The sequence below is a fragment of the Gorilla gorilla genome, chromosome 22 (genome assembly GCF_029281585.2).
Source record: "Gorilla gorilla gorilla isolate KB3781 chromosome 22, NHGRI_mGorGor1-v2.1_pri, whole genome shotgun sequence".
In the NCBI taxonomy this organism is placed as follows: Eukaryota; Metazoa; Chordata; class Mammalia; order Primates; family Hominidae; genus Gorilla; species Gorilla gorilla.
Genome location: NC_073246.2, coordinates 35859671 through 35875965, shown reverse-complemented (window position 1 = coordinate 35875965; position 16295 = coordinate 35859671). Strand labels below are relative to the sequence as shown.

Sequence of the window (16295 nt, the reverse complement as noted above, 5' to 3'; positions counted from 1 at the left end):
AGATCACCTTTAGAGAAGCCATAAATAAACAGTCAACTGACTTTTTAAAGCCACAATCGAATCCAAAAGAAAAGCCTAGATCCTCTACCCATGGAAAATATCCCTCAAGAGTGAAGATGAAATATAGACATTTGCGACAACAAGAAAAACCTACAAATAAAACCCCGAGAGCATTCACCACTAGCAGACCATCATCTTTTAAAAGGAAAAGGAGTGTGGCACCCACAGCTGTGTGGAATGCTGGAGCTGACAATTTGCTTGGAGCTTCCAACAGGGAAATCGCCGCTTGATGACTGGTGTAGACCCATGATCTAGCTACTCTATTCAAAGAAATAGTCGACAACTTTGCAAATTCTAACCAGGAACTGGAAACTATAGGAAATGTCACATAGTTGATATAAAAAAGGAACTCAATGATCATGGACATCAGTGTGAACAGATGGACCCCACACATGTCTTGGCACCTCAGAGGCCCCTGGAATGTGTGTGTGTATATATATATATGCCTCCAGGGAAAACATTGGACCCCTAAAATGACATGGGAAAACAGGGGCTCGAAGCAGGAGGTAAATTCAGCTAGAGGATAATAAAGTTATGCTTCTTGTGGTGCACAGACTACTGAAGGCAGGCTTTGCAGAGAGCTTGGAAACCTCCAGAGTTGCATCTTAGCCACCCTTTTGAGTTACTAGGGGAGTCAAAGAACATAAGTCCTCTTAAAGCACCTGAAAGGCAAGGAAAGCCATACAGATTTGAGGCAATGATCACACTTGAAATCACTCCCTTAAAGTGACTGAAAGAGTATCAGTTGGGCTCAAGCAATTAAACAATTGTCAAATGCATCAAGCATCTGTGATATGAATTCACAGGCACATCTGAGGAAGAGCCCAGCAGTAATTCCTCATCTTGTGACTGGACCTTGGGAGGACCCTTGGAATTCCCTGGGAGAGCTCTTTTCTAGGACTGGCCCCCTCTCCTGGCTTCTCCTGCCAGGAGCCACCTTCAGAGACTGAGGGACTGTGAGTTCCTTCTCCCTAGCTCCTCCCTCGTAATTCCCAACATCTCTGACCACTGGCAGCTCTCCCCCAGAGGCTGGAGGGCTACTGATGATTCCAGGGAAGTGGCTGCATGCACCGATCCTAACCCCCGATAACTCTAAGGATGCTAGGTAGGAATCTCCTTCCCAGGATCATAAAACTTGGTGGAGAGGAGGGGTTTGAAAAAGATTAATAACCTGCTAAGGACGTGACCAGACTACCTTACTGAAAACAAGGGACTTGTGTGTGTCTTCTCTTCCCATTAACATCCCAACTGCCTGGTGAACAACCAGCTCGAGGAAAAGAAAAAGGAGATTTGCTGCTGTTGCCAGGACTAGAGCCCCAAATACATTAAGGCCCTTGATGGGGGAGTTAAGCCTGCCACGGTCCAGCGTTATGGGGTAACCAAGCACTATCAGCTCTCTAAGTGGTAAACATAATTTTCCCACATGGGAGACACTAATCCACATCATGCTGAAAGCAAAGTTATAAAGTGAGGCTGTCCCACCCCACCCACCCCACCCCATCTCGGTCATGAGCATCCAGGTGCCTTTTCTTTTTAGAGACAGGGTGTCATTCTGTCACCCAGGCTGGAGTACAGTAGTGTGATCATAGCTCACTGCAGCCTCGAACTTCTGACTCAAGCCATCCTCCCACCTGCCTCCTGAGTAGCTGGAACCACAGGCACATCCCATCATGCTTGGCTCAGTTGCGTTTATTGAAGCTTCTTCCACTCGGCTCTGAGCCTTGCTCCTGGAGTCATCCTTCGGCCAGGGCTGCTGGCACCTGAAGCCACTCTGGCCCCTGAACATCCCCCAGCCACACTAGTCCTGGCTCTCTTCTTCACGATGTCCATCAGGCAGAGACCAGCCAATGGGAGGTCAGACCCACCCTCCTCTGAACTCAGTGACATGTATGGGCTTTCATTACGTGCCTCTTCACAAATTTTATCTTTTTTCGTTTTTGTGTCCCTTAGGATAGGAATTCCTAGCTCTACTTAATAGATGAGTGTGGGGCCGGGCATGGTGGCTCACGTCTGTAATCTCAGCACTTTGGGAGGCCAAGGTGGGGGAATCACCTGAGGTCAGGAGTTCAAGACCAGCCAGGCCAACACAGTGAAAGCCCATCTCTACTAAAAGTACAAAAAGTAGCCGGGCGTGGTGGCAGGCGCCTGTAATTCCAGCTACTTGGGAGGTTGAGGCAGGAGAATTGCTTGAACTGGGGAGGCAGAAGTTGCAGTGAGCCGAGATCATGCCACTGCACTCCAGCCTGGGTGACAGAGCGAGACTCCATCCAAAAAAAAAAAAAAAAAGATGAGTGTGGTAGGCAGAATAAAGTCCCCCAAAGATGTACACAGCCTGACCCCTGGGACCTGTGAATATTTCCCTCTGTGGCAAAAGAGACTTTGCAGAAGAGACTAAGTCAAAGATCTTGAGATAAAGATATTATTCTGGATTATCACAGCCTCTAAATGCAACCACAAGTGTTCTTATAAGAAGAAGGCAGAGGGAGATTTGACAGTAAAGAAGGCCATGAAACAAGGTGCTGTTCTGCTGGCTTTGAAGATGGGGGAAGAGGTCAACAATCAAGGAATGCAAGGAATGCAGCATTAGAAGCTGGCAAAGGCAAGGAAATGGGTTCTCCCAGAGCCTCCACGGGGATCTTGGTCCTACCAACATCTTGATTTTAGCCCAGTGAAATTGATGTCAGACTCCTGACCTCCAGAACACTAAGAGAATAAATGCATGTTGTTTTAAGTCCACACGTTTGTGGTGCTATATTACAGAGGCAATAGGAAGGTAATAAAATGAGTAAACAGAGACACGTAATGACTTGCTTCAAGTCACGCAGCAAGTCAGTGGAGCTGGAATTCACACTCTGGCTTTTGGATTCTAAGCCTCATATTCTTTCTGTTACACCATGCTGCTTCTGAGACTCTGCAGCAATTGAGAGTGTAATAATCGGAGAACAGATAAATTAGGTAATCAGTGTGTGTGTGTGTGTGTGTTAGCAGGATTAGACAATAGGGTACGAAAGAGAACATGTCATTGACTTGTACTTATCTCTCAAACTATCCAATGGAAAATTGAGAAACACCAAATACAAATTATAAAAAGGTATCATTAAGCTCAACATTTTGCCTCTGTGTTTTCTGGTCACAGTGCAGTTGGTCTTCATATTGCAAAATAGTGATGATCTTGTTCTGTCCACGTGTTCACCTAAAGCCCTGGTCTTACAGAAGGGTTTGAAAGAAAACAAATGGGCTGGGTGTGGTCGCTCACATCTGTAATTCCAGCAGTTTGGGAGGCCAAGGAGGGTAGATCACTTGAGATCAGGAGTTCGAGACCAGCCTGGCCAATATGGTGAAACCCTGCCTCTACTAAAAATACTAAAAATTAGCCGGGCATGATGGCACACGCCTGTAGTCCTAGCTACTCAGGAGGCTGAGACAGGAGAATTGCTTGAACCCGGGAGGTGGAGGTTGCAGTGAGCTGAGATGGCACCACTAAACTCCAGCCTGGGAGACAGAGTGAGACTCCATCTCTAAAAAAAAAAAAATAGAAAATAAAAAATAAATAACTGTTCCTTGTGAGCCCTAACAAATAACAGAAAGTGTATAGAATAGATGCAAGCCGGGGCTTGGGTCCTGAAGGTCAGAGTTCAATGTTTGCATTTCCTAAAGGAAATCTAGGGCAAGCACATCTCTAATGGACAGCGGTCACTTTCATGCCAGAGATAAGCCTTGAGCTCTTGCTCACTTGGTACATGTTGCATTTTCTCCTTCATTTCTAACTCCTCAGGAACCCCTGGAATGGTAAACTGGGAAGTCACCTCATTTAACTTAACAAGGAATCTGGGGCCCAGAGAGTTTAGGGGTGCCTCAGATGCTACTGGTTATGACTACAATCTGATGGGTCATCGTTACTTGAAGGGGTGAGCAGAGGCTTCGCTTAACTTCCTTAAGGCTCTCAATGGAAGAACCGCAAGTGTCTGTCCCCTTGTCATTTTCTGAAAAAGCAATTTATCATTAAATCCTCCCTGTTGCTGAGCTATTCAATACTTTTTTACCTGTAAAAACTCCACTCTGGTTAGTTACTGCTTGGACATGATACCACAGCATTATCTGAGAGGTCACAACACATTTCATGTCCTCGGTCAGAAATAGAAAAACAGAAGCACAAGACCCCTAGCCAGAAGATGACAGCATGCCAGAGCTTAGTGTCACCAAGCTTTCCTTTCTATTTTTGGAAGCTTTAACTTATTAGGCAAACGTATCATCCAACAAACACTGGGAAATGTAAGTTGGAAAGGTCCCGCTAGTTGATTAAATTCCCTCATTCTCTTCCAAGGCTCTCCCCCAAAACTGAAAGCCCCGTATCAGCTCTCATAAGAATAACAGGAGGAAACAAGCAATTTCTAAGTCTTTGATCCTACTCCTGCCTAACCTCCTAATTCAATCTTCACCCCTGGTTTTAAAGCCACCAACACCTCTCCTGCTCCCAGAACTTTTCTCTAGCTGGGACCCTGTCTGCTGCTTTAATCAGAAGATGTAAGTGAAGAGCTGTCTGAAGCCCACTTTGGGGAATCAATGTGGAATCAAGGTAGAAGATTCTTGATGCCCAGGTGGCCATCCTCCACCTAAACAGGATCCTGCCAACATCATTGTACTGCCCAGCTTGCTGCAGCACAGTGACAAGATGTGCTGGTGATATCTTTCAGTGGAGATTGTACTTTGCACTGGACAAGTCCTCACAGATGCCGAACACATGTCAGACAATAAAGCAGGACTTTAAATAGCATGGCAGAGGCAATCTAGAGCTATCATTAACTCTAATTCTCAGAATCAGAGGACTTTGCTTATTTTGTCAATAACATCTACCGGCAGAGAACACCCAGGCCAGGGAAGCAGTGGGACTCCCCACAGGGAAGAGGAGCACTGCCTACTAAACATGCATGGTTTATCTTCACAGTGGACAGTTTGGTGGCTGCAGACATCATCTTCTACAACCATATCTACATCCTTGCCTTTCTGTTTCAAGTTGTTCTCTTGAGAAACTGTTCAAATTTTCAGGAGCTGAAAATGTACTGCCTTAAATCCAACTCATGCTGAGATTTCCAGGTTTGCTTTGAGGAATCCACTGGACTGATGGTGACTTGTTTAAAATTCTTCAGCTCTTCTATTATGTCCAATTCAACAAATAGTTACTGAGTGACTGCCGTAGCCAGTCTCTGCTGAGCTGGGCGTCTTCAGGTTGTCTCGGACCTCATGGAGCTCCCAGTCTATCTGGGAAGACAAAGTTAAGAAATAATGAGCATTGCAAAGTGTATTATAAATAGCAAGGAGATGTTAGTCTAGAGGGCCAGCTGCTGCTGTTGCCACTGCAGCAAATTGAAGCCAGAAAGAGAACCAGAGGAAATGCAGGAAATGTGCCTGGAAAAAAAATAATAACAGCATGGTGGCCACCCACAATGGTGATCAAGTTTTTTTCCAAGTTCTAATGAAACATCCATTCATTTTTATTTTGTGAGATTGAAGCTGTAATAGCTGGGTATACAAAGAATTTCCTGTAGATTAATATGAAGCTGGAAGGAGTTGATAGATTTCAGCAGTGATTTGGGCTATTAATCCAAGCCAGTCATTCATTAACCCTCAGGAAGTTTTCTGTGCCAAAGTCATTATTATTATTATAAACTAAACCCCAAGCCCCAAATGGGTGTATGGCTACTTTTCTCTCCAGGATCCTGAGTGTTTGAGTCAGCCAGGGAGCCTGAATCATTTCCTGAATTCCCTTCTGGTTCATGGGGAGTTAGACTTTGTACAATGCACTTGCTGCCAAGGGAACCCAGCAAAGAGCCCTTTTGAGAGGTAACTATCACTCTTGCCTTTTTTCGTGAGGTCCTAAGTGGCTATGGCAGGTGGCTGGTTGTCTCCCAATTTTTGTTTTTCTATACTGCTGTAGTATAAATTTTAGCTGGCAACATGGCTGCCTGGCCAAAGACTACATTTCCCAGTCTCCCTTGCAGTAGCCATGGTCATGTGACTAGGTAAAGCCAGCAGAAGTGATGAGGGTCACATCCTGATCTTGCCCTCAAAAAATTGGTAGTATCATCGACCCGTTGTGCCCAGCCCCTTTCCCCCTTTCCACTGCTGGAAGGAGAGGACAAGAACCAGGGTATCTCCTTAGACACAGAAATGGAAAGCACGTATTAAGGATGTGGAGCTACCCCAGCAGCCCTGACCTGCTGACCTCCAGACTGTGACATGGAAACAGATCAACTTCTCTCTTGGTAAGTCACTGTACTTTGGAGCCCCTTTGTTACAGCAGTTAAGACTGTACTCCTACAAACACAGTGCCTACCAAGCAAACCCTGTGGCCCCAGCTCAGGGACTCTTCCATATTGTATGTTGATGCCTCAAGGCAGTGGCTTTTTTTTTTTTTTTTTTTTTTTGAAACAGGGTCTCAGGCTGGAGTTCAGTGATGCAATCTTGGCTCACTGCAACCTCTGCTTCCCAGGTTCAAGTGATTCTCCCACCTCAGTCTCCCGAGTAGCTGGGACTACAGGCAAATGCCAACCATGCCCGGCTAATTTTTTTGTATTTTTGTAGAGATGGGGTTTCATCATGTTGCCCAGGCTGGTCTCGAACTCCTGAGTTCAAGTGATCCAACTGCTCGGCTTCCCAAAGTGCTGGGATTACAGGCATGAGCCACCACGGCCGGCCTGCAGTGGCTTTGTAAATACATTGTCTCATTTAATTATCCCAATAGTCCCATGTAGTTGGTATTATTGTACCATTTTAAAGATCAGAAAACTGAGGTAGAAATAGATCAAAAAACTTGCTTCAGATTCCACAAGCAAGTAGGCGGGAGAGTTAAGATTCCAACCCAGCCGTGTAACTCCCTGTTGCCTCTTCCCTTCCTTGCCATTCCCCTATAAGATGACTTGGTCACATCAACATTCTCTTTGTGGTCCAGGTAAATACATACCCCGGGTTAAACAAATTCCAGAAAATAGTCTAACTTGGCTCTGTGTGGGTGTAACCCACCAATCTTGCTTTTCTAAAGGCAATAACGATCGGTCACCCTCAAAAGCTCTATCTGGTGGTTCAATAGTTCAGCAGCTCCACATTGGTTGAATTCCTATTGTGTTCCCAGGCATTAAGTCTGACACTGGGGACATCAAAATGGATAACACATGGCCCTGGATCTCAAGGAACCTGCCGCCTGATGGAAAATAAAAGAGAGAGTCACACTTCAATGAATGATTTCAGCATAATGAATGTGACAAGTGATAAGATAAGGGAATGCATCCGGTATCACTGCTTTTCCAAGGCTTCTCGAGGGGTAAAAAATTACCCAGTGGGTATTTGAAGGAGAAAGTAAATAAAAGAAAATCTACCAAGAACTGTGCTATTTGGTAATACGTGTTATTTTATGTAATCCTTACCATAAAACTAAGAGGGGTATGATTTTATCTCTGTTTTACAAACGGGGAAAGTGAAGGCCAACTGGACCTAAATTCCCAAGTTCCTACACTCCACAGGAGATGCAGTGTTGAAATCTAGGTTAGCCTGGGTCCAGAGACCACATTTTAGCTACTGTTCCCAAAATAAAGAAGAAGTTGATCCTCTCTCTTGAGAAATTTTTCTTTTCTCGAGTCTTTTGACTGGAACAGAAAACACCTGGAATTATGAAAACAGCTAAGAGAAAGGACTAGTTCTTTATAACACAGCGCTTTCTGTCAGTCTCAAGGAAAATGTCTCTTGTCAGCATGGAAAGAAAAGCAAGATTATAGGCAATTACTGTTTCTTTTTCCTGGGAGCTGCTTCTCCCCAAAGCTGATGGTATTGATTCTGGGGGTTCAGTCACAGTGTCTGGCCCCCTCAAGGTCTGGCTAATTAGCCCCCCATCCTTCCTGCTAAGTCAAAGGCCCAAGGGAGGGGCGTGTGTCCAAGTAAGGCCAGCCTGAGCTCATCTAGGATTTGACATGTGACTGCTGGGAGAAAAGAGAAGCTCCTTTTGCCCCTCTGGGCATCAAGCCAGGGAGGCCTGGAGGTGAGGCAGCGTTTTCAATCATAGAAGCAATCAATCAATCATTCAATCAATTTTCCTGAAGTCCTAAGCTGGGTTGGGTTCAGTTTCTTTTATTTGCCAATGAAACCATCCTAATACTGTGGGGAAGGTCTGAGTACAAAAAGCAAGCTCACAATGTAATTTCAATACTTACATTCCTTATGTTTATTTCTGATTTTTATGTTATATACTTTATATATACAATATTTTCAAATATATATACAATATATTATGTTACACACATAATATACACACAACATATTATGTTACACGCATAATATACACACAACATATGTTACACGCATAACATACACACAACATATCATGTTACACGCATAACATACACACAACATATCATGTTACACGCATAACATACACACAACATATTGTTACACGCATAACATACACACAACATATCATGTTACACGCATAACATACACACAACATATTGTTACACGCATAACATACACACAACATATCATGTTACACGCATAACATACACACAACATATCATGTTACACGCATAACATACACACAACATATCATGTTACACGCATAACATACACACAACATATCATGTTACACGCATAACATACACACAACATATCATGTTACACGCATAACATACACACAACATATCATGTTACACGCATAACATACACACAACATATCATGTTACACGCATAACATACACACAACATATCATGTTACACGCATAACATACACACAACATATGTTACACGCATAACATACACACAACATATCATGTTACACGCATAACATACACACAACATATCATGTTACACGCATAACATACACACAACATATCATGTTACACGCATAACATACACACAACATATCATGTTACACGCATAACATACACACAACATATCATGTTACACGCATAACATACACACAACATATCATGTTACACGCATAACATACACACAACATATCATGTTACACGCATAACATACACACAACATATCATGTTACACGCATAACATACACACAACATATCATGTTACACGCATAACATACACACAACATATCATGTTACACGCATAACATACACACAACATATCATGTTACACGCATAACATACACACAACATATCATGTTACACGCATAACATACACACAACATATCATGTTACACGCATAACATACACACAACATATCATGTTACACGCATAACATACACACAACATATCATGTTACACGCATAACATACACACAACATATCATGTTACACGCATAACATACACACAACATATCATGTTACACGCATAACATACACACAACATATCATGTTACACGCATAACATACACACAACATATCATGTTACACGCATAACATACACACAACATATCATGTTACACGCATAACATACACACAACATATCATGTTACACGCATAACATACACACAACATATCATGTTACACGCATAACATATATACAATATATCATGTTACACGCATAACATATATACAATATATTATGTTACACATATAACATATATACATTATGTTACACATATAACATATATACAATATATTATGTTACACATGTAATATATACAATATATTATGTTACACATGTAATATATACAATATATTATGTTACACATATAATATATTCATATATAAAATACATGAGTTTACATATAGAATACAATATTTATATATTTGTATATTTATTATATTTGTTTATTATATTCATTATGTATTATATTTTTATCTATTTCTTATATTTGTTATTTCAATGTATAGAGTTTTGACCAGGCATGGTGGCTCCCACCTGTAATCCCAGCACTTTGGGAGGCTAGGGTGGGAGTATCTCTTGAGGCCAGGAGTTCAAGACCAGCTTGGGCAACATAGTAAGACCCTTGTCTCTACAAAAAAATTTAAAAATTGGCCACGATGGCATGAACCTGTAATCCCAGGTATTCAAGAGGATCCCTTGAGGCCAGGAGTTCGAGGCTGCAGTGAGCTATGATTGCACCACTGCACTCCAGCCTGGGCAACAGAGTAAGACCCTGTCTTAAGAAAAAAAAAAACTTAAGAGTTTTCTAAGTTCTGAGAGTTTAAAGCACCCCATCATTTTCAAATGAAACCACACAGACAAAAGCTAAGGTTAAATGTTTGGAATCACCACCTTTTTATGTGGCTCCCAGAGCAGTGGTTGTTCATGCATTTCATAACTAATGTCTGGTCCTCATTTTTATTTGTAAGTTACAAAGGATGCAGACAGTAACTTCTGGCTTAGTCACCAGCCCTGCTCTACGAGATGTCAGCTGTGCATACTTGAGAGTTGTTAAATTTATGTTTCCTCCTGAATTGCCATCTTTGTCTAAAAAACCCATTCTATGATAAGCTACTTCCATTTTTTTCTTCTTCTAAAAGGTATTACTCAAAATGGATTTCCCCAGAATCTCACAGTTTTCCAGAATCTGTGACCAAAAGTGGGACTATTTTTCCATCTCTATACTGGGGGCCTGGCCTGAAGTATAGGCAGGTTTGGGGGTACCTATATGGGGTGTCGTCAGGGCTTTGGGGTTCCTGCCTCACTCCAGGGCTTTAACACCTGCTTCCTGAGGCCTAAGAGTCCTTCCCCATGGAGCAATCTCAATTAGAGATGCCTTCAGAATGTAATTCTGCCTGGAAGAGGTGACACATGGATAAATCCACAGTAAGAAACAAATAGCTGGAGCCGATTCTTTCTAATTCTGCGAGGAGAAAGGGTGAAGTGAGAAAAGGTGGGCAGAGGCTGCCTGATCCTGGGAGAAGCAGCCCACGAATGGGGAGTGAAGAGGAGGGATTCTGAAGGAGGAGGCTGAGAGTACAGGAGCTGCCCCCACAGCTCAGCCTGGCCAGCCATGGGATAATCCTGCCTGTGGCTTCCACTAGCCACATGACCTCAGGCAATGCCTTAACTTCTCAGTATCCTCATCTGGATGTGGAGACAATCATACCTACATCACAGGGTGTTGTGTTCGTAAAATCCCTCAAATCTATGGACTGTGCAACATGATGCATGAGGTTCACTATCAGTGGACAGAAATTTAATCCCTAAGGATGTCAGGTAAATATTTGTTGAATGTTAGTGAATGAATGAATGCATGAATGAATGAATGATCAGCCCTCCCTCCATTCAGTCAACCACTCAGTAACTTCTTATCTCCCATCTGCTTTGAAAACCACTACATTCAACATTCATTCAAGAGATTATTTATTGAATGCGTACCATGTGCCTGGAAGTCAGAACCTGCTCTGTAATTTTCCAGGTCCAGCATAAAATGAAAGAGGAGGGTCTTGTCCAAAATTTAGTTAGAGTTTCAAAATAGAGACAGCAGGGCATGCAGCTGGCCACACCATCAGCATTTTAGGAGTCAGGGACACAGCGGTGACAAAATAAACAAGCATTCCTACCCTTGTGGAGTTTACATTCTAGCAAGAAGAGATAGACCATAGACCAAATCATTTTGTTTATGCAAGACATATAAACAAATATATCAGAAAAATATATATAGAATGTTAGAGGGTGATTAGTCCTGGGGGAAATGGATGAGGAAAATGGGCAAGGGAGTGGAGGGGTGGGGTTATTTGATTTTAATGAGGATGGTCAGAAAGGCTTCACAGAGAAGGGGAATCTGAGCGAGGACGAAAGAGACAGCGGATGAGCTGAGCAGATATCTGGGGAAAAGGCTACCCGACAAACGGAACAGCACGTGCAAAGGCTCTGCCAGCAGCATGCCCGGTGTGTCCAAGGAAGAGCACAGGGCTCGGAGCAGCACTAGATGAAGTCAAAGAGGTAGAAGGTCTGGAGGACTCGATCCAAGGCTCCCGCAATTGTGCAAGGACACACAGGGTGGCCTGACGCAGAGTGAGACAGAGAGGTGGCGAGAAGTGAGTAGATTCTGCATGTCTTTGGAAGGCAGGGCCAAAGGATTTGCCTACACATTGAATATGGCATGTGAGCAATAGAGAGGGGTCAAGAAAGCTCCAAAGTTGGGGGACTGAATAAAGCCCAAAGAAGAATCAAGCTGCCATTGCTGAGGAGGAGGTGGTGGGGAGGAGCAGCTCTGGGGGCATCACAGGGGCTCAGTTTGGGACACTTTAAGTCTGAGATGCCTCTTAGTGGTTCAAATAGAGGTACAGCGTAGACAGAGAGAGGAATTTTGGAGTTGGGGGAGGGGACATTCAAGCAGGAGGTACAAATGTGGGTGTCATCAACAGCAATGCAGGACATAAAAGGTGTCAACCTAAATAATGACAGAGACAGGATCTCCACAAAAGGAGCTTATTTGGGAATTGCAGGGGATTGCAACCTGGGAAACATGTGCTATGATGAGTTATAGGCATATCCAAAGAGATTGGGGCTAAAGAAGACTTTTACAGACAAAAAAACGGAGAATTCCACATAAGCTGTTTGGAAACAAAGACCATTGATTACAGGAGTTGGCGATGTCTCATTAGTGGAGGCTGCCATTGCTGGGCAAGTGTGCTTGAGCAAATGGCTTACCTCAAATCCTCCATATGTGAGGAGATCCTGGCATAGTCCCCATCATAGGCATATGTGCAGGGATTCCTTGTGACAAGTCCTGTTACAGGCACGCATATAGGCTCCAATTCGTGGCCTCCACCTCCATTTTGTTAGGGTTTGACATAAGCGACTCCATTCTGATATTGATACCCCCCACAAAGGAAAGGACCCCCAGGAGCTCCAGTCCACCTGGAGAGATGAGACACAAACAGAGGCTTCCTAGCAGTACCAGGCAGTCACAGATGAGTGCAGGCGAAGAGCTGAAAGAGGGCATCAGAAAATGGACTCCGAATATAGGGAGTGGCATGGGCCACATCTTGGTCAACAGGCTGCCCAAGAAGAAGCCACAGAAAGAGCTGAGCCTGAGCAGCTGAGCTCAGTGGACCCCAGAGCATCTTGCGGAATTCGTCTTTCCATTCTACCTGCAGAATAACTTCCAAATCAACCTGTTTCTCTCCAACTCCACTCCCAGCGGCCCAGGTTCTTCCGCTGTTGCTGAGACGACCACAAGTGGGCTCCCTTCTGCTCTCACTCCCTCCTGAGGCTTCCTCTTCACAGGAGCACCTGTTCTTAGAATGTCAATCACATCTCATCACTCCCTTGTTTAAAACGTACCCATGGCTTCCACAGGTTTTGCATTCTGGCTAAGGAAAATCATGTGAAAACTTTTCAAGGAAGTGGGGCTCCAACAGGCTGTTGAAAATCCATTGGAGGGCGGCACTAAGCTTCAGTACTCCAGGCAAAAGGAATCATGGAAACCCGTGTTTCTCAAGCTTCTTTTGGCCAAAACCCACAATAATAAATGTTTTATACCCACACACTGAACCAATCATTATCCTAACTATACACAATTCACTTTTTAAAAATGCTATTCTATTCTGTTCTTTTCAATTCTATTAAATTCCAACCCATTCTATTCTGTTGTACATCATTTCATTACACTTTTTTTTTTCTTTTTGTTTTTTTGAGACGGAGTCTCCCTCTGTCGCCCAGGCTGGAGTGCAGTGGTGCGATCTCAGCTCACTGCAAGCTCCGCCTCCTGGTTTCACGCCATTCTCCTGCTTCAGCCTCCCAAGTAGCTGGGACTACAGGCGCCCATCACCACACCCGGCTAATTTTTTGTATTTTTAGTAGAGACGGGGTTTCACCGTGTTAGCCAGGATGGTCTCGATCTCCTGACCTCATGATCCGCCTGCTTCGGCCTCCCAAAGTGCTGGGATTACAAGCGTGAGCCACCATGCCCAGCCTACAATTTTTTTTTTTAATGCTGGTCACAATAAACTCTATTGATTTCACCAGCCATTAATGTGTTGCAATCTGTGTTTCATTGGTAGTAAAAGGCAGGGAACTAGGATGACCTACAGTGGAATCAGTGACTCCAGCCAGGTGAATCAGTCTAGCTAATAACAGCTCATGTTCATTAAACAAGTCCTATGTGCCAAGCATTTTGCCATTACTTAGGTACAATATTACATTTATTCCTCAAAATAAACCCTTAGAGTTAGGCAATGTTATAATTATTTTACTGTTGAAGTCTTCTGAGGTTTAAGAAAGTTAAAGTCCTTTGGACATGATCACCAGGTAAGAAGTAGAATTTGAGTTTAAGAAGTCTGATTCCAGATCCTAAGCTCTGGCCCCACACCAGGGACTAGAAGGAAAAAGATGAGACATCAGTCTGGAGCCAGGCATCTAAAGATCTCATATACCCATCTAAAGGGCATTGATTCTTTTTATTTTTAGTTGATATGCAATAATTGTACATACTTATGGGACACAGAGTGATATTTTGGTACATGTGTACAATGTATAATGAGCAAATCAGGGTAATTAGCATATCCATCACCTCAAACATTTATCATTTTTTTGTATTGCGGACAATCAAAATCCTCTCTTTTAGGCTGAGCACAGTGGCTCATGCCTATAATCCCAGCACTTTGGGAGGCCGAGGTGGGAGATCACGAGGTCAGGAGATCACAAGGTCAGGAGATCAAGACCATCCTGGCCAACATGGTGAAACCCTGTCTCTATTGAAATACAAAAAATTAGCCAGGCATGGTGGTGCAAGCCTGCAGTCTCAGCTACTCAGGAGGCTGAGACACGGGAATCTCTTGAACCCAGGAGGTGGAGATTGCAGTGAGCCAAGATCATGCCACTGCACTCCAGCCTGGGCAACAGAGCAAGACTCTGTCTCAAAAAATAAAAAAAAAAGAATCACTACAGAGCTGCAGAGGCACAAGAGGCTGAGGCACAAGAATTGCTTAAACTCAGGAGGCAGAGGTTGCAGTAAGCTGAGATCACTCCACTTCACTCCAGCCTGGGTGACAGGGTAAGACTCTATCTCAAAAAAAAAAAAAACTCTCTTCCAGCTTTTTGAACATGTACATTTAATTATTGTTAACCATATTCACCCTAAAATGCCATAGAACACTAGAACTTATCCCTCCCATCTTACTGTAACTTGTATCTATTAACCAATCTTTCCTTTTCCTCCCTAGAGGACTAGAATATTTATGTAAAAAATCATCGAATCCCCTTTTATTATTATTATAAATATTTCAAACATATAGAATATAATAGCAAGTAACAGAATTAACTCACAGGTATCTACCACTTGGTTCTATCATTTCATCATATTTGCTTTATATTGTTTCCTTTTTTAACCTATGTCATATTTAAATTAGCTTTTTGTAGACAGCTTATATTTGAGTCTTCTTTTTTATCCAATCTGACAATCTCTGTTTTTTTAGTGGTATGTTTAGATCATTTACATTTAATGTAATTATTGGTATGGTTGAATTTATGTCTATTATTGTATTATGTGGTTTCTGTTTGTCCTCTGCGTTTTGGTTCTGTTCCATTGTTCCTGCCTTCTTTTGAATTACTTAAAGTTTTTAGTATTTCATTTTAATGTATCTGTTGGCTTTTTTGGCAATATCTCTTTGTGTGTGTGTGTGTGTGTGTATAGTGACTGTTCTAGATATTGCAGTATGCATTCCTAGTGTTTTACAGTCTACTTCAAGTTACTATTTTACCAATTCAAAGTAAAATGTAGGAGCCTGACAAACATATACATACTTTTACCCTCCCCCTTTATGTTATACCTGTCATATGTTTATATCTATATACATTGAGAACCTCACCAATGTTATGATTTTTGCCTTCAACAGCCATAAATATTTAAAGAATTTAAAAGGATAAAAATAGGGTATTTTATTTAGCCCAATATTTACCATTTCTGTTGCTCTTCCTTCATTCCTGAAGTTTCAAGTTTCCCTCTGGTATCATTTACCTTCAGCCTGTAAGACTCTCTTTGGCATTTATTTTAGAGCAGGTTTAATACCAAAGAATTCTCTCACTTTTTCTTAATCTGAGAATGTATTTATTTTACCATCATTCCTGAGGGATATTTTTTCTGAATATAGAATTCTGGGTTAAAAGCTCCTTTCTTTAAGCACTTTAAAAATGTTATTTTACTGTCTTCTAGCCTCCATGGTTTCTGGTGAGAAATACTCAGTCATATGAATCCTTGTTCCCCTATATATAATGTGTTACTTATTTCTGGCTGCTTTCAAGATTTTTCAATTATATCTGGTTTTCAACAGTGTGTGATGCATCTGGACATGATTTCCTTTTGGTTTATTC

The 16295-nt window shown here is 42.5% G+C and overlaps 1 long non-coding RNA gene across 1 annotated transcript in view; it reads right to left on the bottom strand.

Moving 5' to 3' along the window:
* Positions 1-2169: 2169 nt before the first annotated feature.
* Positions 2170-16295, bottom strand: part of LOC134757846 (uncharacterized) — a 41673-nt gene continuing 27547 nt past the window's right edge. The window contains exon 3 of the long non-coding RNA XR_010132383.1: positions 2170-5319. This is a non-coding gene — a long non-coding RNA (uncharacterized lncRNA). The remainder of the gene's footprint in view (positions 5320-16295) is intronic.